A 24,126-nucleotide genomic window follows, 5' to 3' on the forward strand; every position below is an offset into this window, starting at 1 on the left:
CTACAATTCATTTAAAAGCTGTTTTAAATTCCTACTTTGGTTGAGTCTTATTGAACTATAATTTAGCTAACTTTATTACAATGTTGACGTTTAATATCCTTCCACCATTTAAATTCTTTTTTCATTAATATAAATCATGTAATGAACAATTGTTATGATTTTGAAGCAAGAACATTGAATGTGTATAGGTTATTATTGTAAGTACTCAAGATTATGAAAAGGCTATAAAAATATCATTTATTAAGTACACTGACATTATAATTAGTAATTTTTACAATGTACCAGATAATAATATAAAATAAGTCCAGTCTTATTCACCATTCATCAACCCTAAAGAGAGTTAAGTCGACCCTTCAGTTCTAGCTATCTTATAGTGTTCTTATTAAGTTTACTTTGTCCAGTGTTGGCTCGGTCCTAGGACTGTGTTCCTAATCAGTCTCCCTTTTCCGTGTCAGTCAATGTTATATCTGTTTGATCTTTTTTACTGTTCAACTGTTCTAAGAACCTATTAGTTTGTCCTATGGTCCTACTATCGTTTTATTTTATTCACTCCAACAGTGTGTGGGGTAAAATCGTGGACTTGACCATAATTTAATTAGGATTACTTAATGATAATATTTTAAAATAGTAGGTTTGGTTAGTAAAAGTAGAGACTACTTCCTAATCAGTCTCCCTTTTCCGTTTCAGTCAATTTTATATCTGTTTGATCTTTTTTACCGTTCAACTGTCCTAAGAACCTTTTAGTTTGTCCTACGGTCCTACTATCTTTTTATTTTATTCACTCCAACAGTGTGTGGAGTAAAATTGTGGACTTTGACTATAAATTAATTTGGATTACTTAAAGGTTAATATTTGGAAATAATAGGTTTCGTTATTAAAAGTAGAAAGTACTCCAGTTAATAAACAGGGAAAAAAAAAACTTTGAAAAAATTAACAATTGTCAGCATGGAGGCAAAAAGTGAGAAAGTGCAGGGATAGACGCTGGAAAATCGGGATCACATCCTGCAATTATCAGAAGTGCAGCAAAGTCGATGAAGCAGCCTGCCAATGCCTGCAATGTCAGCGATTGGACTGAGAGGAGGTATCTAAAGGATTTGAGGAAGACCTATTTTATACAACGACATTGGTAGCTGCTTTCAACAGTAACCAAGGCCAATCGGATCAAGAGAGACCAGCGATTGCTGACTTGTTGAAAGTATAATGGTTGATTTGGGTTTCTTTTCCCCACACTGTTCCCCCTGAACCTGCTTTAAACTTCATGTATCTTGTCTCATTGAAAGAAATAATGCTAAAACTTTAACGCAGAAATGACGTACTTTGCCACTACGTCATTTCAGTTGTTATAGTTACCGTAAAAGAGCGATAATGACTTTTTCTAGGGCAGACAAAATTAATCCAGACCGAACTGCAGTCTTTATAATTTTTTAGACCGATCCAAGATTAAGAAGTACGATTCATACGTAAAATAATGATTCTTTGTCATAAAAAAACTACTTATTTTTCTCATATTAGAAGAAAAACATTGCAAAATAAATTCACTATTATTTTTATCTCCTTTTATGACTTTTAAGGGAATGATGATATTTATAATAAAGTTTTAATATCTAATCAATAAATTTATTTTCTTCCTTATTTTTAGCGCTATCGTTTTTATTTTTACAGTGGATTAAATCAATTACATCTAAAATAGTTTTTTTCATCATATTAGCAATCATGTAGTGTCCATAATATTTAACCTTAAAAAGGTAATAAAAAACTTAGTAATGCCAACCAAAATACACCAACGCATCAATAAAAACCCCTTGTAGTTTTGTAGTGAGCTGAATGTTGATTTGACAAATCGAATTATACGTTCAAAGACAGAAATAACACACAAAATCAGTTGATTGTTAGTTATTTTTTCCCAGTGACTGAATTATTATTCAATCATTATTGGGAATTTTTCAAAGCTGTACAAAACATAATTCAAATTCAACCAATCGACATTCAGAACATTGATAAAGAGATAATAAAGAGAAAAGTTGGAACTACCGCAAAAATTCAAGTTACAATGTGAAGAACGGAAAAATCGTAAAGCGGATTTTTTTGAAGATATTTCGAAAAAAGAAACTTTTTGGAACAAAGAAAATATAAAAACAAAGAAATCAAGTAATTGTATTAATTGCAACCAATTAGGACCATTAATTATTGATGAAATCCTATGGCAACAAGTCTTTATTCATCAGACAGATGATTTTTATATCGGTAGACTGATTGCTAATGCAAAATAAAAGTTCAAGTTACTTAATTGTACCTCTAAGTGAACATTTACCGAAGTGAATCCTTCTGAGAGATGGTGTAAAATTTCTTGGAGACCTGAAAGGTTTGGGTCAGAATCTTCTGCCTAAATTTTCTTTTCAAATGCTAACGTGGTTGCCAAGGGAAAAAGGTCGTAAACTCGCTTGTTTAAATGATCTCCCATTCATGACTTAAAGAAAAAATATAATATTAAATTAATTCAAAGACAAGGGTTGTATTCGTCGTTTGTCAACTCCTCAGGCCTGTATGAGCTACGCAAATCAATTTTTTCACACCATCTGATCCCATCCAGCTGTGGCAGGAAGTACAGGAGGTCACAGGATACTTATCAGATAATCATAATTATTATTTCTTCAGTTAAAGAGAAACAGCTTCGAACCTTCCATAGAAGTGTCCAGTTTTAAAACATATTTACTCTTGTTTTGGAATGCTGGTAAAGGAACTCGGTGAACAGAGAAGGCTTATTCAGACTAGCTTTTCCTGACAAAATATATCATCACACATTGATCTTGAACATTCATTTGTGTACCCACGCCATAAAGGCATCCGGTTCCATGCTTGATAGATGGGTGATAAATATTATAAAATACTATTTTTTTAAACTAAGCCTTCGACCTGAATTTTTAGATAACTCTTGTAAGTTTTGTATATTCGACGTTACGTCTTAAAAAACCTAAAAATCGAGGGTGGACAACAGAATATAGAGTACATTTAAACGCCGTCTCTTACTTTTAAACCGTGCAAAAAAGTGGGAGGAAAGATATAATTCATGAATTACTTTCTGAGCATTATTATTTTTATTTCCAGAGGAAAGATTTTGAGATGACATTTATATATCGCTATGGGGTACAGAATCATTTGTCCGAAATTATCAAGTTATAAATAATTTTTAAGCATTCCAAATTCAAAATTATATTGATCAGTTTTTAACCCATAGTTATACCTTCTATAAATACAAAAGATATTGGACTCATATCTGGGAATTATATTCATATCGTCAAAATAACGATAACGATGGTGCAGATCATTATTGTACTCGTATTTATGTGAGTATGTAAACAGATAATGTACAACTAATTATAACTTCTGGTCAAACTTGCATTAAGCTATGAATGGTAAATTATCCTCTCCCATAAATTACTGTCACATTACATAAAATCATGCTTACACAAACATATATAAGTATTGCACATTCTTATTTACTGATAAGCATCAACTCAAAAAAAAAAAAAAATATTGCAAAAAGAACAAAAAAAAAAACTAAGACATTGCTATGACAACCATGCATGGATGTAAACACATTTAGAACCATAAACTCGTGACTATTATTTTGATTTATATATTTCATGTCTAGTCCAGTGATTCTTAACCATTAACATATCATGTCCACTTTGGTACCACACATTTAGTCACGTTAACTATTTAGTATGATTAGAGATGGGATTTATGTTAGAGCAGGAGGAGAAGGTAGGAGCGAGACAAATGGGTTTACTGAACTAAGACAATTTTTAATATCAGATGCGTGTAATAAGATTTTGGAGGAGAAAATGAATTGCCTTTATAAAGAACAGAATCTACTACATTTTAAAAATAATTAAAGCAGTAAACATTAACGTTATATTTAAATCTATTATTATATTATTGTACATTTTTAAATCAATTTACACCAAAAACAGGCAATAATTCTTCTTTGAAAGGGAGATGTTGGCACACCCACGACTTATTAAATAAGAGCACACGCATAAAAACTTTTTCTTTTTCTAATCAAAAAGCTTAGTTGTTTTCTTTACACAGATCCGTTTATTATGTGTGTTAAATATTGACCAAAAACCTTGTGTATTTTGGGGATATTTAAAAAAAAAACCCAAAAAAGAACATTGCAACTCTGACGATTTGAAAAAGGTTTTGGAGGAGAGCAGCTTATAAGTTTTGAAATTTTATGTAATATAATATTATTGTTTAATGAGCTATATTTTTTCCCCACAAGACGGTGTCGCTCTTTGTCTCTTTGTTTGCAAACTAATATAAGTAAACAACGCTCATATACCATAACAATACATTAATTAGACCTTTGAGTGTACTGCATGCCAAATTTTATAGCCAAAAAAATTAATTTCTTCAGGGTCAAATTAAAATTTCTCCTTGCTCAACGTAATACCATATTCTTTCCATATATCTTAATAATATTTTCCGTACACTTTCAAAATTTAATTCAAAATTTTCATCATCCACATAGACGTCATCAACAACTTTATGAACATTAGGAATTTTTTCTAAAACCTGCTCCAATTGTTGTTATACCAAAAATATATAAAATATAGAAAAATTCTTCACAAAATAGACGATCTCTATATGTTGAATATTACTGACTCTAAATATTAATTTAATACTATTAATAACCTATAATCTTGAACCGTTCTTTCCAACTATCTTTGGGCTAGCAGATGGATGCCATGGTATCTTTAATGGGAAATTTAAATCTTTGTAAAATATTAAGACAACAATAGAATCCATTGTACATCATATATCAATTTTATTCCCAATATACTCTCCATTTACATTCAAAATATCAAGTGGAATTTTTTTCAGTTCACATACACAAAATGAATTGACGAGTAATACTGAACTAATGTCCTTGCGGAGGCATACTTTCACATAGTCACCTTTCTTCCTACACTTTTATAATCTTTTTCTTTAGCAGAAAATGGTCTTCTATATTAATGTCCTTCGAATCTGAAACATTAAAAAAGCCGTATTCAACAGTCAAAAGCTTACTACCCCCAAAGTCCTCGTGAGGAGAAGAATGGAGAGGCTTGGTCTAGACTAGAGCTCTGCAAGTGTGAGCCCGTGAGTGCTAATCCAAAATCCTTTTTGCGACACAAAGCAAAAATAGTTTAGATATAGATTAGCAACATCGTCTATCTTTACCAACAAGAGTCGAGATACCCCAGGGGAGCGGATATGTCATTTATGTGGAACTATAATCGAGACTTCCTTTCACCTCTTTGATTTTTGCACTCGTATCGCCCTTGGGGTGAGATTAGTAGAAACCGAGATCTGGTTCACTTATAAGAAGAGGCTGAGTCTTTCCGACTGACTGGTCTCGACGGCAGTAAATATGGAGGAGGCTCTAAATATAGAATTTATGGTAGGCAGAGTTCAAGGGGTAATATAAGTAAACGATCAGCCCGTGCCAGTAGGGATTGGAACATTAGCCAAAAGATTATTAATGGAGCTTGACTCTTTTAAAAACGATGGATCCAATGTTATTAAACAATGAGGCTCTATAACCAGTTGATCTAGGAAAGAAGGAGGGAATATATTTGATTTTATATATATTAATCTCTTTTGTGAGTATATTTTTTGATTCTTATTATAATATTACATTATTCTGCTTGTCTCTTTACAAGCGCGTGGGAAGGTGAGAAATCACATCAATCATCACACGAGACGTTGCGTTTCCTGTGTTTATAAATCATTTATAGGCATGTACAACCTGTGCCTTTAGTAGGCGCAAATAAAATATACAAAGTACATTTTACATATTATGTATAGATGAATAGATTAAATACTTATGTATGAATAAAAAAAAATTATAAACTAACCATATCTTTATCCAGATGATTTTTTATATTATATTAAATTAAAAAAAAAAGAAGCACTTTGAATCCACATTGTCTACATATTAATTTTTACTTTCTCATCCATGGGTTTTTCTTGAATCTTAATTTTTTTTCGTTCAAATCCCTTTTTATGATTATTGGCTATTGAAATTCTACTAATATCTTTTAATATTAAATCAATTAAGCTTTAATAATTACTTGTGCAGTTTCAAGTATTTTGCACGAGGTAATGGAATTTTTCAAATTAAGCTATTTAGTGTTTTCTAAAAAGGTTTTGGCGGACAACATCGTTCCTGACTCCACATGTGGACAGAGTGGACAAACCAATCTTCTGATTGCATTTCATAAATTTTTGCTTCCTCCACAAACATCTTTAATTTACAATAAAGTTCAGCAAAATCCTCTAAATTGGCTTGTTTGCGTCTGACTGATTTAGATCTTGCTGCAGCAATTTGCTTTTGATCTTTTAGATATTTACCTTCATTCTGAAGTACCTTTCCTCAATGTTTTGGTATTGCTAGCCGGAATTTCAGCAAAGTAGCGTACTTTGATCAGGAAACCAGGCAAACAGCACGCCCATAATATTGAAATCTGCTCTTTTCTAGTCTTTGCCTCCAAATGAGTCAACTTCAGATAATCATCACATGTCTCAATCCATTTAATGAAGTCTGCGAGTTTGATATTTTCTTCAATTTGGTTGGGTAATTTTATCTGTATATTTGGACGTCTTACACTCTATAGTAAAGGGTCTGTTGAATTGTTCGAACGTCTTTTCAAATATATGTCTACTCGATAATCAATTTCAACAAGCTCTTGTCCCATCATTGCTATATTGTTTTCCTCTTACAAATTATCTTCCCAGGATTCTTCCAAAAAACTAAACTTCTTCCGTTTTTTCATTATTTTTAACAACTATATTAATTAACCCGTATCACACATATATTTTATATTCAAAACCGGTGAGACGTATCTTGAATAATAATTATATTAAACATATATAGATTTATATTACATCCGGATTCTAATGATGCCGTAAGAGGAAGAGTGTTCTGTGCAATAGAGTTCGATAACAGTGGACCTTTTTGGGTGCTCCATCCTCATGAAGTTGAACTTTGATTTGTCTCTTTCTAAGAAAGTTATAAGTACAGCCTACAGTACATCTCCAGATAAAAAAGCTACATGTAAATATCACTGTTCTTGCTCTTGACGGCCATAAACTTGCTAAAAATTGATCTGCAAGGGTCAGTATACTTGTTACGTGCAGGTCGACCTTTGATACATAATTATTAGCGAGTTTAATGGGAAGATGGTACAGTGTAATGATTATACACGCTTAAAAACGTTCGGTAATGGTCCCAGATATGAGACAACATGCATTAAATTTACAAAACTTATGGTACTAAAATAATAATTGATGCACCGACCATATGCCCTTAGAACACGTTTGTTTACACCCAGTTAGTGTTCAATTTGTTCCTTCCCTGTTTTTGTGCATTTTTTTAATATTAAATTACTTTTTATTAAAATTGCCAAATCAAAGTTCTAGAAGAAAATTGAAAAAAATAGTTTTGAATTAGTTTTGCAAAAAAAAATAGAAAATAGCATGCATTGGGATTTGAAAGAGGAACAAAAAACTAGAATGATTTTTTCGTACTTGCATTATAAAAAAAGTTAAGGAGAATAATGTTGTTTATTAATTATGTAATGAAATGTTCTGGAAATTAAAATACAAATTGTATATGCTAAAGTATTTCTGTGGAACTAATTGAATTCAAAACTTCCTGAATCCTTGAAACATAAGCATGTAACCTCTTTTCTTGTAGTTAATTTTGTTGATTTAATACAGTAATCCAAGGACTTGTTATCAATGAATACCTCAACTGGAACTATAAAATACTATATAATTCAGTCAAATTAACCATATCTTCCAGTTCCTTGACTAAGCCAATGGTTTCTGCTTCTTTATTTATTTCTGTTTTACTTTTTGCTTCTATTTTCAGACCAAAAGTTGAGCCAATTCCTTTCCGTCTTCTAATAGTATCTTTTTTGCCTTATAATTTTTGATTTCTTCTCCAAGCTCTAAAAAGAAACATCAATGTGCAGTTTTAACTTTTGTATCCACTCATGTTCGAAACAGTATTTCATACTGATCCGATTTTACCTTTTTCATCATCTTTTCAACATTTTGAAAGAATTTACAATTTGACTTTTGCTGATCATGCTAAATTCTAGGGTATTAAAAGAAATGTAATGTCTTGTTATCATCGAAATCCAGTTAAGTTTTTCTATCATTCCTTGAAAATATATGGTTTATCACTTGTTAAAGAATCCTCCTCTCTTCTCTGTCTAACCATTTCCTTCAATCTAAACATTATTATGTGATCATTTTGATGTACTAAAATTCATTTTTTATTTGTTTAATTTTGGACCCAAGATATTTAAACTTATTATCGACCATTTTCCCAGATCAAAATAGCCACATAGCTTTGATATAACCATTTTTGGATATGAATCACATCTTGATCAAAAAAAGTTACATTGGGAATTACTGGGAGTAACTCTTTTATTATTCTGTTCATAATTTTGAAAACTATTCCTGATCAACCAATGAGAAGATTAAACCTAACCATTATTTATAGGCAGTTTGATAATTATAATTTGATAAAATATACTGCTTATTATTACCAATGTGTTTCCCCTTTAAAATATAATTAATAATTTTTATAAAATAAAAAATTATCAAAATTAATAAAGCCTTGAAATCCCTACATGGCTTGATTATTCTACCCTTTAATAAATTTTTTTGACTCAACAATCAATATACAGGGTACAGCAACATAACTTCTTTTGTCTGATTTATAAAACTTGTTTTATAAATTAAAGTTATATTTTAGTTTCATAATGACAGAACATATTTAATATTGATTTTTGAAAATCGTATTAGATATGTGACGTAACATGTTGTCCATAAATTGAATACTTTAAACTATAGTATTTAATACCCAGAATTTGTTTTATATTTTTTTTCTCTTTACATAACTTTTCATTTAGAGGATTTTAGAGGGATGCCCTTCTACAATAGATGCAAAATTTAAAAACAGAATACCTTATCTCATAGTTTTGATTATTAAAAAGAATAAGTAATTATATATTGGTGATTCTGCAAAGATCTTGAAAATGTGGAGTTTCATAATACTTAATAATTGAAATCTGAGCACATACTAATTCATTAACTAAAAAAAGTTGAGTTTCAAATTAATTCATATTTCGAGATATTAAATTATATACAATTAGTTAAAAAACAAAACAAATTTGAGCTCTCTATCTTACGTAAAAGTTGATAATATGAGACTTGAACGTGATTGACAAATTTATATTCAATTACTCCAAGCAGTTGGGCCTTTACAGGACCACTGTCTTCGCTGTGAATGTCGGAGAGGAAGAAGGCATCCTTCTTCTGGATCCGGAGGGGTTAAAGAAAACAGCCCAGACAAATCCCCAAAAGTTCATGCGAGCCCATACAAGAGATCTTAGGGTGCACACTAGACTCTCCGGAGAGATATTAAACAAGTGAGTGGAAAGAGCCTTGTGAAGATGGAGAGGCCGTTTTTGGTTCCAACAATGAAAGAAACCCATTTCCTTCGTAACTCGACTCTTTTAAGTTGTTTTTAACTCACTTTGACTTATTTGGTAGCCCTACAGTCCTGATGCCTACCCCCACTACTTCACTTTTTGGGCGCATATTGAGAGGAAGGCCTGCGGAAGGCCCGCTATCCAGACGTCGAGGCCTCAAATCTACACCATGACTACAGTAAGGATAAAGAGAGCTTTGTCACACATCTATTTTTAATTGATAAAGTACAGGGTGCGTGGACAAAATCTGTCACATTTTAAAGACAACATTACTCCATCAGCTGATGTCTGATCCGTCTGTTTTTGGTACTAATATTTTTTAAGGGTCATAGGCTTCAGTTTTTGTTCACCACTTGTAGCGATAGCATCCTTTTAAGTGCCCAAGAAAAGTCATTATGTTCAATGAGAGAGATCGTAGGTGCGCTGCTATTCAGATTATGCTTAGTGATCATATAAAATTTAGAAAATGCTGACATCCCTGGCCTTCTGTCAATGCCAGTTAGAACGGTCAGAAGTCTCAGGAATCAGCTGGAGGAGTCGTCGGACCCGATTGACGTTTTTGACAGGAAGAAAAAGGAGTAGACCAGCACCAGGATTGTCCGGGACGTCACCTTCATCAACAAGGTCAGGGATATCATCGACGAGTGCCCCCAGCGTTCCATGAGAGCCATGGCAAGTCTGTTGTCAGCGACTGGCCGTTGATGTGGCAGCAGGACTCGGCTCCGGCCCACAATGCTAAGCGGACGCTAGAATGGCTGAAAAGCAGTACTTTTGCGTTCGTACCTTTCTCCTCTTGGCCTTCCTAATCACCAGATTTGAACACGTTGGACTACTTTGTCTGGTCTTTCGTGGAGAACATGACCAGCCACTCCTCCCATAACACCAAGCAGTCGCTCATCACCTGCATCAAGGAAAAATTCAGTGAGATAGAAGCAGCGCAGATCCAAAATGCCTGTTCTCGGTTTCGTAGCCACATTGAGCGGGTTTTGGCCGCAAACGGCGGCTACATTAAATAGATAGCTGCTCTATATCCTAATAAATAAATTTGTTTTTATTTTATCAATAAATATTATGAAGTAAGCTTGTAGTTGTTGTTTTTTGAAGTGGCAGAATTTGTCGAGGCACCCTGTATATCTTGTTTAAATTTAAAATTCAAAGGTTCAGATTTGAAAGACCACTCGTCAAATTAACTTCCGATTGTGGGATTAAAATTATTTGAACTTATGTAAACAATCTGAAATCGTCAGTGATAACTCTCTAGATCATAATCCCTGGAGTTATTTGCGATCAAAGAATTTTAGCAAATTTCAAATTTTGAAAATGAATTGGAAATTTTGTTTTGGTATTTTAAAAATGAAAGCAATCAATGGATTTTCATAAACTGCACCAATAAAAAATCAAAAGTTATATGTCAATAAGTTTCATTTGATAAACCCTTTTTTTGCAATATTTATTTGCACGGCAAACGCATGTTCCTTATCTATCCAACGCATGATAGCGACTGACTGTACTTCAAAACAAAACTTTAGAATCTCACCAGTAGAATATTTCATTATTCTATTAATTAAGTTTTACTTTTTTATAAGGGAAAAATGCGCGCAAGGAGAAGGCGAAAGCAAGACATATAGTACTACTCAATGAAGACCTTGTTAATATCCGCTACATGTTATAAAAGTATTCCTAACTAAACAAACTGAATGAATTATACATGATTGTACAATACATAAAATATTTATTAACTTCCTTCTCTCCTCTCAACTTTTTAAAATCCATCAGTAATATAATCCTAGATGAAAATATTATTATAATGGCCTCTTGTAGTTATTTTTATCTTGTTATATCCAGCTTTTTTTTACCCTTCAATCGTCAAAAAAGACTGATTAGGAAATCTGTGTTGCACCGAGCCATCACTATTAGATATATGGTCGGAAATGTGTATTTTTTCTTCATATCACAGCTGCTTGAAGTTCATTTCATAAGACGCTATTAAAGCTAAGCTGTTCTCTTCATAAACATTCCATAACGACGCATAATATTATTAGGTATCCCACACTTCAATCTTTGTCTTTCCATCTCGAAATTGGAGGCAGGGACAGCGGAAAGTTGAAATTCAATTAGGCAGCCTCTAAATACTAAGGAAATCACTTTGAAAAGGGAAGTGTTTATTTTTGCCATTGGATTAGGAGGAGAGGGATCTGTACTTTGTTGTGATATTCGGGCAATTTGCACTTTGGAGGATCATGAAAGTAAATGAATGGAAGAGTCTTAGAATCGATCCATAGACTAAAAAAGGAGGCTGGAGGAAATCACATCAAATAAAAGTAATAGTACTTTACGTAATAAGATGAAATCTTATTATTAAGAGGTTTCGATGATTGAGTGTCAAGTTTTCACTGTCGGTGTCTCTCAATTTCGAGATAGAAAGAGAAAGTGCGCGGCAAACTTATACAGTGTACCCCTAAAATCAATCTTATCGTTTTTCTCTCGGAAAGTTGTTGAACATTTATCGATTATCACATTATACATATATAGGTATTTAAGAGGGTATTGAATGCCTATCAAATATTATATGTATACTTATCAGGTACCAAAACCCCTTCCTAATCAGATGTCTTTTATATATTCTGTGCATCAAAATAAAAATACGGGTATGAAATAGTGATAGGACGATTCCCAAAAAAATCCCGTTGTCTATTCCGATGCAATTGTAGTAAAAATTCCGGATGCGGATTCGGATTCTTTAATATTTCAAATAATATTTAAAAAATACAATTTTGTTATAACGGGGTCCAAAGAATTTTATAACAGATTCACAACTATTGATCAAAAATTTCCAAAATACACAGCTGTTCACAAAAAAATTAATTTTTTGCAAAAAAAAAATTGAAAAATTAATTTTCTAATAGAAGTTTTTTGAAAAAAATAAAGTCAAATATAATTTTTGAAGAAAAAATAAATTCAAATGTAATTTTTGAAGAAAAATTTCCAAAAATACAAAGTTATTCACAGAAAATCATATTTTTTGGAGCAAAATTTGGAAAATTAAATTAAATTTTAATATTAAATTCTTTAGTATCCAGCAAAAATTCCTTAATTATCATTCTTTTTTATTTGCGGGGGAGGGCTATTTTTTCATAACTTAGAAAGGTAATAAATAGTTATATACCATTAATAAATAAGTATTGGAATTGCAAATTAAATATTATACTTCCGTTGCCGATTCCTGATAAAACACAACAGACGATTCTCCAAGCCTGATTAATCCTCCCATCACTAGTATTTATAGATACATAGAATTCCTTTTTTTTAATGTAAAAGAGTCAGACATATAAGACGTTCCACCAGAGTACAACGTACGGGTATTATTGGTATACAAATATATGTACATATTTACTCTGGGAGAGGAGAGAAGGAAGAAGATATACTATTTCTATGATATACAACCATGCATAATTCATGCAGTTTGCTTAGATAGGCATACAAAATCAGTGGATTCATATAATATGACGTTCTCAAGTAGTTTGTTTAGTGTGTGTCCATATTCGACGTTTATTTGCAATGTAACAACATTATAAATGTAAGAACGTGTGTGCATAATAGTGTTGAGACTCGGTCCGAAAATAATTTTGTACCCGATTCGGTTTTAAGTAGTGCTGTGTCGGTTCTCCTTTATTCGGTCCAGTCTAGTCTTAGGAACGGGTCTTTTAGTTTTTAGAACTTTTAATGAAAATATCGATGATCTATTCAAATCATTCTTAAAACCTGTCAGCGAAGGCTCAAGTTCGCCCCCTATAAATATGGTAGAAGAACAGATAAATTACTACAATGACATTTCTCAAACATTTGTTATATTTTTATGAAAAAAAAGCACCAATATATTAAATACAAACAGTACAATGTATACCTATCTTTAAAAATAAACTCCTATTTTAAGTTTTAACAACCCTGATTTTGTTGTATATTTAAATGAAATAATTTTTTTTTCCCACTAAAATATATTATATGATAGATGTATTAAGATAATTGTACATACATTAAAACAGTTTCAAACCGATCTAAAATATACAAACTGAACACCAATACTTGTATATACAGTCAATATGTCTGATAAATAAATATACAAGCCCAATAGTGTTGTTGTCATACACTCAAATGTGTGAAAACCCATGTATGTCACATTGAAAGTTATATCAATCTATTGTATAATTCGACCTTTAAATGTCTCTCACGTCATGGTTCATGTTATATTAAATAATGAAATTGTTTATCTATACAATGTTTTTGTTAGTTCATCATAGATTTACTTAAAGTCAATAGACTTGTATGCCTCGATAAGAGGCATACGTACCGCATTTATTTATTAGTTGCTTTGATAGTATTCAAGGTCATTTTTTATATAGTGATCAATTAGCTGTAACATACAAATGAAAAAAGTAAAAAAGACTGGGGACAGTTTTTCTTGAACTTGAAGAAGCTAACACCACGAAATTTATATCAAAACTGTATTATATAACTATTTTGAAAAAATACATAACTTTTGTTGTCTTTTCTTAAAGAAATTCAAGGATAAGGAATAAGTTCGTGAAAATATGTTTTAGCTATTCAATTCAATATAAATTTATTATATAGCATAGAATTTTGTTAATATAAATTAATATTGAAAAAAACTTGAATTAAATTGTGATCAATTAAAATCCAATAAAATAAGGAAGGAAAGGAGCAGGAAATAAACCAAAACTTAGGCCAGACTAACTTCGATGTTTGTCTTCAATTTTACTCTGAGTTCATCAAGGACTTACAATCATAACCCTGCACCAAATCCTCAAGGTTACTCTCTGTCTCCTGGAACACACACGATTGTTTAATCAGGTTTTTTTAATACAATTGAATCAAGTTCACTACTCAGGAGTTAAATAATATTTATGAGATGATTAAGAAAATGAAAATTTATTCTTCAGATTACCAATTCAAAAAAAAAACCACGGCCCAGCTACAAAATACACACGATTTACATCACTATACATACTACTTGTAAAATATATAAATAAATTTAAAAATAGCTGGCACCTCTAAGTGGGTTGTGTTAAATTTTAGTATATCTGAGCCCCCTCAAGCTCTGAGTAATTGAGGCAAAACTAAATATTCCTGCAACAGTTATTTTTTATTGTTGGATGTATCCTTTTGTTGTCAAAATAAACTTCAATTATCAATGTCATATTCTTAGAACATGATTTGTTTTGTATGGAATTTCATAAAGCAGTACAATATATTTTTTCCTCTTTACTATCTTTAGAATATTATTTTATTATCTGGGACATCCTAACTTTAAAGGTGATAAGGTAAAGTGTGGTCCTAAAAGATCGAAAAAGACTTGAATAGCAAGGGCGTCCACTGAGGATGAGCCAGGAGGGCTTACCCCCCCCCAAAAAAAAAAGGATTTTTGTTTTTCCTAGAAAATTCTTTCGTCAATTGGCTAAATTATGCAGCAGAGCAAAAAATTAAATATTTGTAAATTTTTTCTCAAAAATTTAATTTTGTGAATAGTTATGAATTTTTAAATTGTGTTCAAAAAATTAATTTTTTCTTGAACAGTTGTAAATTTTTTAATTTTTCTTTTCCGAAAAATTTAATTTTCTGTAATAAACAAATTTTTGGGACTGGTAAAGCCCTCCAAATGATGCAAAATTTTAGAATTATTGATTCTAATAATAAAATAAAATATAAATAATAATAATTAAGGATCGATTTTGATCAAACTTGCTACTAAGATTGTATATGGTCACAGTAAAAGGTCAAAGTCAAGGTAAAGCCCAAAAATCACCAAAAGTGGAGGTTTTGCACTCTAACGAGTGCTTATTCTTATTTTAATTATAAAATAATTTTCAAAATTCATTTTTGTAATATTTTTGAAATACAGTTTATATCTGTTAAGACTTAATTTCTAACAAAACTTTGAAAAGCGGGTACAGCCCTTCAAATGATACACAATTTTTTTTTTTACTATTTTCATAATCTGTGTAAAATCAAATAGATTTTAATTCCTTTTTTTTTGCATAGCTAAAAAAAATATATATACATTAACGGGACATTAATGTGCATCCAAAAATTCCGAGGCCTTAAGTTTCCAGTTGATTGTTGTGCTTTCAGGGGCTATGGATAAGGTTCACTCAAACGATGATCGTTTGATTTGGATGTTTGAAGCCCAGTACTGTTTTGTATATGTGTTTATCATAAATAACACTGTCCAACAGCAAAAATTGTACAAAAACCGTATATGCTCAACTTAGTACAGTTTGATCCTCTGATTCCAAAAATGGCCTTTTTCTCTCTCTTTTTATATTTCCAGTCTATGTTTTTATATCTTCTAGCTGGGTCAAACGAATACTTATGCACTTTTATTATGCGATCAATTCAAGATAGAGTTTTTACCTTGAGATATTGTCGAGGCCTTATCTTAAATTGACAACGATATAGAGTGCTTTTGGAGAAGCTCTTTTTTTCAATTAAATTAATATTTTCAGTTATGAAATGCAACACTTTTTAACTTTTTGTATCAATTCGTCTTGAAGCTATGAGCCTTTGAAAAAAGGCACCTATTTTCCACTTTAAACACAGATAACTCAAGTTAAAAGTATGATGCATAAATTTTAAAATGGGTTTAGAATTTTTAACCTACGTCTTTAAAATATATTAATATAATTTATCCCTATTTGCAATACCAATGGCTTAAAACAGCTGTGAACCTTCAAAATAGCCAAAAATAATAATAAATGTATGGTCTTTTTCTGAAGGACAAGAGGCTATAAGAGAAAAAATAGGACCATACTGGGAATTAGGGATCAAACTGTACTTTATTGAGCATATGGTATTGTTGTGTATAAAAAAAAAGGGATTTTGTTGGATAATGTAAATGTTTGAAAATACAAAGACGATTTCTTGTTTGGACCATACGAACTAATTAGGAAAAAGTTACTAAATTTTCATGGCAATCACTGTAACAAATGAAGTTTTTAATGTTTATAGGGCTATAAATTTTCTTTGATATGAAAGCTCTGACCTCTTGAAGTTTCTGATCCAGTAAATAAATGAGAAAATGTATGAGGAAGGCAAAAAAGGCACGAAAGATCACAAACGAGAAGACCCAACTTTATATCTTGTAGCAAATTATATCGGATTCAATGAAAATAAATGTTTTGTCGAGGTACTTCTAATCTCTTCTTTCTCTGACATTTAATGAAATTATTTTTCTTACTCGTAGATTCACTTGACAAATAATATTTTTTTCAACTCTGCCTGTCAAAAATAAAGTTTTACTTAATTTTATAGTTATTGTTTCATTTTTGTACATCTCATAAATTTAAGAATACAAAGATCTTCATCCTATTATTGCATGGCTTGGTATCTCTCATGTCAGAGTGATGGACATCTGTTAATAAGGTGGTCTGTGCTAAGTGGTTCTTCCATGCAAATATTAAACATTGCACTTGTAATTTTCCATTTGCTCAGATGGGCCAAATATGACCTGTGTTTACTTGAACAAGTAAGTTCATGTTTTGCCGTGAAAACTTGACACTCTTTAGTTTTGGTTTCTTCAACATGTGATGTGTACCATATGTTTCATTTTTTCATCTTTCCTGTATCTGTTGCGCCAAACTTCGAAGAAGAAATCACACACCACCATTTTTATGTAGCTAGCAGGCCCTCCAACCATGTTTAATATTTCATTGCACTTCTTAACTGTATCACTTTTATGAACGGATTTAGAATAGCAGCAATTGTCGATTGAGAATCCGATCAAATTATTACGTTTTTTGATGGCTTGTCTTGCACTAATTATCATTGAAATATTTATTGATTGTCCATTACATTATATGTTTTTTTTTACTTTAATTTATGTTCTTGAAACGATTGTCTCGCTCATTTTCATTGCTGCAAATTTTCAAGATTCTTCGAGACATACGTGGGATGGATGACGAGGGGAGAAAATACTGAATTCGGTCAGTTTTTTTTTGTTTTTTTTGGTAGAAATCCTTTTGGATTTTCCCCGTCTCTTATGTAAACCTTGGTGTCCAAAAAACGGACTGTATTTTGTATAAAAAAACTGTTTAATATAAAATAATGTTAAATGAAATTTGATTCTTTTAAATTAACGAATTATCCTGTTTCTATGTTGTACGTCACCCATAATTTTTGAAAAAAACTTTGATTTAATAATTCAAGTAATAATGGCCTCATTCATGAAGTGGTGTCTGGTATCTGTGGATGTAAAGATAATGGGGGAAAACTCTTCCTTAAAATGTCTCCAAAAGCCAGGAAAAAGTTTAGATACATGGGCTTTAAGGCTGAAAAGCCGGTTTAAAGAAGAGGTTGGGAGCCCCTTTCAAATGAGAGTATTTATGGATCTTGTAGAACTGATAAAAGTAGCCCGGGCTGAGGAAGTTTTTGGAATCTTATGTCGTACTCGTGAGAAAGATCCCTTCTTCCAGCACATGAGCAGTATGATCCCCTGTATTTTAATCACTGTCTCAAATTATGCGGTGATTTTTTTAGTGAGACGGGATCGACAACAATGGGAAAATATCATTTGGGGCCCCATCAATATTTTTTTCTCAATCAGAATCTATAAATGAGTTTATCCGAAAAATTGAGATACTTTTGTTTATATTATTAAGGCAAAGTTTGTCTATTTTTTCGACTGTGAAAAACAAAGTGTAATGCCGAGTACTACAGCTAGTAGTATTTTATTTGAGAGAATACAAGGGCTCTAAAAATGGCCAATTTTGAGTTCCATTTATAATGACATCAAAACCGAAACCTTTGCTAAAGTCAGTTTTTTTATTGTCCCCTTGTAAAAATGGGTGAAGTGTATAATTTTTTTAACTCAAAAGCTAATAATGTACATAATGTCGTTCATGGAAATGTAAGTAGTTGAATTTTTTTATGCAAAACCATATCATAATAATGGTTTTATTTTGCATAAACATTTACTCTCCTAACCATTTCTAATTGTATTTGTCATGCAAACACTGAAATCTTATTATTACAAGAATACAACTATGTACATTATATCAAACAACCGTTCAAGGTGTTAATGTAAAGGATGGATTTAAAAGTCCCAGACTGAACAAAGAAAACAAGTTGTTTTATTTGTTCTAAATTGTTTTGTTTTTTTGAATTATTCTTATTATTTTTATATTTTTTTCTCCTTCACTTTATGGAGCAAAGTCCCCATTTCACTTTTCAAGCCATTGCTTTGCTTGAGTTGAATTTATCCTCATCAAACAGCAGTGTAAAACTAATACATGAAATAGTTTTGGAAATAAAAAAAGTAGCATCATAACTAACAAACTAAAGAACAGATTGTTATAAAATTTTGACAGCTATTTTTGATGGTTCGTACTAACTGAAATTAAGGCGAATTGAAAAAATAGCAACATTCATGTGTGACACCCAGGACTTTCGATCTGATATAATGGAATATAACTTACTAAAATTGTTTTTAATGTGCAACTGCACATGTAGTTACTCAATACTTAGATGTTCTCTCCTGAATAATAAAAAACAGCTATATATTTTTTTTTTCACATAATGTATTGACCGGAGGTCTTTAAAACATTCATTATAGTTGGCAATTTCAACAAGTGTATTAAAGCAGTTATCAGTAGTAGAATGGAGGATTGACAAAGTCATTCCAGCTTTATATCCTTTCTTATATGTATACAGAGTGGGATTTGTGGCTATTTCATTTTTCTAACAGCTATTTAATTTTCAGAAAAATTTAAGACTTTTGAATTTTCAAAATAGGGAAAAATAATTATTATGAGCACTAATATATTGTAGGTAAAACATTTATTACATGAAAAATAAAAATGCTCATGAGGACACAATCTTAAAAAAAACTTTGTCGAATGTCTTTTAGACATCCCCGGCGGTACCCCCAAACCGCCTCAATATTTGGGATGTAAATTAGAGGTTATGAGGGGCTTTTAGTGGTGCTTAAATAGTAGTGGTGGGTTGTCATTCCATTTTGGGAAAAATTACGATTGGGGAAATTAGCTGATCAAATGAAACATCAGGATGTTGAAGTTACTTTCCTCCAAAATATTCTTGAAATTTCCAGGGTCACCATATTTATTTTCAGCTGCTTTCATTATTTACATAATTATATATTGACATATTATTTGTACAATTGGTGACGACTGATAGCTAGTGAGTACTTTGGTCGCTAAAGCGCTCCATGGCTCTGGTTTATTCACACATGCTCTTATTCATTATTTTATATTTTCCTCCGTCAACAAAGTTGAACGGAATTGATTTTTTTCCCTATATTTTTTTTTTGTTTATTAGGTATAAGGATTACGCCAATTGGTTTTATCAAACTTGGTTCAAAGATTATATTAGGTTTCAGTAAAAGGCCATAGAATTTGAAGGAGTCAATATCAAAGGTCAAGAACAAGATTATATAAAACATAAAAAATGTATATTACTTTTTTGAACAAAATATGCACTTTTTAAGCCATGTCTTTGAAAAACATTAAGTTACATTACTCTATTTGATTTTAGACAGAGGCTTTGCACTCTACCGAGTCTCTATTTTAGTTAATATTTGTGCTTCCCTCTTTTTTTCTTTTTTATTTCTTGACGTTGTTAAAAATAAATCCATTTCTGACATACAAATAGGCAGACAGACAAACTTGGCTTTAAAAATATTATAAATCGTGGCTTTCATTCAAATTCAAATATTTCAATGTATGTAAATCAAAAGGAATATTTATCTTCATATTTTATGATAGAAAAAGTATGTTTGATCTATATATGTACATTCAGACTCTATTTTACCTATATGCATAGGTTGCAAATATATATAATATATATATGTATATATAGGGGTATAAAGATGGATCGTTACCTCCACAGAAATTTGATTATTTAATATGCCCATATATTGAATAAAAGTTCTCTCTTTTGAAAAAATGCACATCGGTCAGTTTTCATTCATATTAATATTTGGAACACAAACTTTAATGTTACTTATTATTCTAGTTACATCCAAAGTTAATGTATATATAAATATATTATACACCTTTGAAAAAGCAACCTATGTATTGTTGGAAGAAATCCTCTGTTTGATCAAAAGTATATTTATATTTTTAATTAGAAATAAATGAGAAAGTATATGTATGATTAATTGTAATTAACACATACCGGATCGAACAAAACAATTTCTTGATCACTTTAAATGGTAATATCTCGAAGTTGCGTTCATTGATTTGAAAAATTCCAGTGGGAGATGATAGTCAAAAGTCTGAACTGTTGGTTTTCTGTGTTATGTTATTTTACAACTAAGGAATAAGTGAATTGCGTAAAATTTATTGCTTTGCTCCGTAAAGGAGTCACAAAACAAACGAGAAAAAAATCAACCAGATGGTTATGCACCCCAAGAGCGAGTCAAACGTCAAAAAAGTCTGAAAGCAGAAGAATTGCTGGACAGGAAGCTTGGAGGAGTTGGGCACATAAAAAGCCTCAAGATGCCCATGACTTGGTTCCCATTCGGGTAAAGACTCATAGTGGGCGATTACATCCTCCAATTGAGGTTTAAGATGATCCCATGGATCAAAGGCCACCTTACATTAACACAATAACAGGATGGAGCACTCACTCATATCGCCATTGTGCATTAGTCCTTTCTCCAGAAGAACATAACTTTTGGATACAAAATGATGAGGATACCATACTTCACCAGACGGGAATATTTTATTTTACATTCTGAACACATTTGGGAAACAAGAATTTTAGAAAACGCCCCCCTAACACTGAGGCCCCATGACCGTGTACAACGTCAAAATACACCAGGAAACCGAAGAATAGCTGTAGAGGAAGCATAGAAGTAGAAACCCCATAAAAAGTCCTCATTTATGAGCAAAGATGCTGTCATGGCTGCACCATAGAAGTCAAGTTCAGCCTCCCTAACAGGATGGACCACTCTCACATACTGCCCAAAGTCTTCCAGTATTTTCTCCAGAAGAGCATGATTCTTGGGGAGAAGACAATATGACAAGGAATTTGTCAGGAGATCTCTTCCTTTAGGTCTAAATTTGAGGCCATCATTAGACTCATAAAGGACATAGTTCTTGATTAATTTCGGCATTCCAATTGTTTTTATACACCTGATAGTTGGGGAAATACAAGTTGGGGCATTATCCAATTTCATTTACATTAACTAAGGTCTTTATATTGGCGAGTAAATCCAATTCTGAGCTGTGACTTATATTCTTAATTTAAAAACTCGGCGAAATTATTTTCGTATTAATTAATATTCGCATAAACTAAATTATTATCATAATTTCCTAAATTCATCATATTATAAAACATAACTATTAGTGGATTGGATCTGTTGGATATTCAGTGAGATATAAGTGTTTGAAGTCAAAAGTTGGGGGGAAGCATGTTGGCCTACACTAGTTAAAAAAAATAAAAAAAAAAGAAGACAAAAAAATACAAAGATAAGAAGACGTTAAATAAAATTATAAAATTATTTTAATTTTAAATTTCATTTTGTGAAATCACTTTTAAGTGTCCTAAGTTTATTATGTATTATAAGTTTCTGTAAATTGGCAGTCCTAGATGTTATGATGCTCTGAGCGATACCCCACTTCTAACCCCTGCAAGAAAAAAGTTAGATTCACAGAAAAAAAAACACAAATTTATTTATTAAAAATAACCACACCATCTTTCTAGTTGGCAATTTGAAGAAGTTTTTTTATTTTCCTAAGCTGCTATCATTAATATTTAATTATTGAGAAGGGAACATCTAAGTATAAAGTAATAACTAGTTTGTGTGCTCATAAAGGACGAAGAGTTACAATGAGGTTTAGCTCGGGAATTATAAGTGTGAGAGTATTTTTTAACTCAGAGTAGAATTAAGGATCTACATAGGAGTAATTGCAACCAAGATACCATTTCTGGATACATCAAGTGCAATTTATGCAACGGCTGCTTGACGCTGATATAATAAAACGTCATGACAGCTAAGCAGCTCTCCTCCCAAATATTCTTTAAATTTTCAAAATGACCATGTTTATTTTTGCTTTCTTTTATTTTTACATACCCACGCGACATGTTTTATTCATCACTGAATATTACCTAGCATCGATAGAAACAATTTTTGCAAATGATTCCCCCTTCCAGGATTTATGGGTAATGCATATCAGTCATACCATAAAAAAAATGGTAAAAATACCAACGCCAAATGTCATATACATTATTATCACAAATAATGTATGTGGGCTGCACTTGCTCTGTGAACAGCCTGTAAGGAAACCCTGCCCTAATGCACAGATTCTTTATAAGGAGTCAAAATTGAGTCGTTTATCGCTTTAAAAACAATACGTCTCTTATGGAGATAGAGCCTATAAATAACAATGCAATGTGTTATAACATTTAGTTATGGTTCACAATATAAAAAAAGACGTAATTTTACATTTCATTCCTTTAATATAAATATCATATGTCAGTTGTCAGACATAGTATCATAGAATTTAAATATGAGAAGTATAAAAAAATCTTCTTTGTTATTTTAAATGTGTTTAATTGATTTTTTTTTCCTTTCTTTTAATTTAAAAACTATATTATTGATTTTTTCCATGCCTAGTATAAAAAATATAACAAATGCACAAAGATTAGTTATATTAAATTATCAGGGGAATGTAGGGAAAATGTTATGTTTTTCAGATGTGAAGCATAAGTTTTAAATAAAAACATTCGTTTTTATACAAAAGGCTCTAGAGCATTGGTATTTTAGGAGAAAATTATTATAAAGAAATACATAATTGTGTTGGATGTTAAATAGAGGTCGCAATATGTACAATGTAGTCTATTTTATTAAAAATATGTTTTCTAAAAAAGTCAATTATGAATTTTGGAAAAAAATATAGAATATAAAAAAAAAAAGTATAAAAAATCAGGAATCAAAGTTCTGCTTGTTTTCTCTTAATTATTGCTTTAAGCGTTGATTGGTTCAGTTACCATAGAATTAGCTCCCTTTAAGCTATGAACTCTTTTCCATTACAATTAAATTATAATTTCATAGTTGTGAAGAATCGACTAACTAGCAACTGATTTTGGGTTTTTTTTCGGTTTCTTGCGAGCCAAATTAAAGTTAACGTCGTGGAGGAAAATGACTTAACGATAATTCGGTGTGTTAGGGTTCTAGTAGTTTAATAAAGAGGCTGTAATGTCTCACTCTCTAACACAAGGTACTTAATAGAAGAGTAATTATTATAATGGGATGGACCATGACGTTGTTTTTATATTTAGTTAATGATACAATAAAACATATTTATGTACATAAAGATAATAATCAGTCGTTATCATTATTGGATCGTCCTAAGTATAACAGGGTATCATTTACAGGTTTGATCCTAGCTAATGTTACGTATTTGTCATTTTTAATCCGGAATGACATTGGTGCAAAATCACAGACGAAAACAACAATACATTTTATATCTGAACAGTAAATATGACTTCAGAATAATAAAATTAAGTGGCCAGCACAGACGAAATTTGCCTTCCC

This window comes from Lepeophtheirus salmonis, chromosome 2 (assembly GCF_016086655.4).
Source record: "Lepeophtheirus salmonis chromosome 2, UVic_Lsal_1.4, whole genome shotgun sequence".
Lineage (NCBI taxonomy): Eukaryota > Metazoa > Arthropoda > Copepoda > Siphonostomatoida > Caligidae > Lepeophtheirus > Lepeophtheirus salmonis.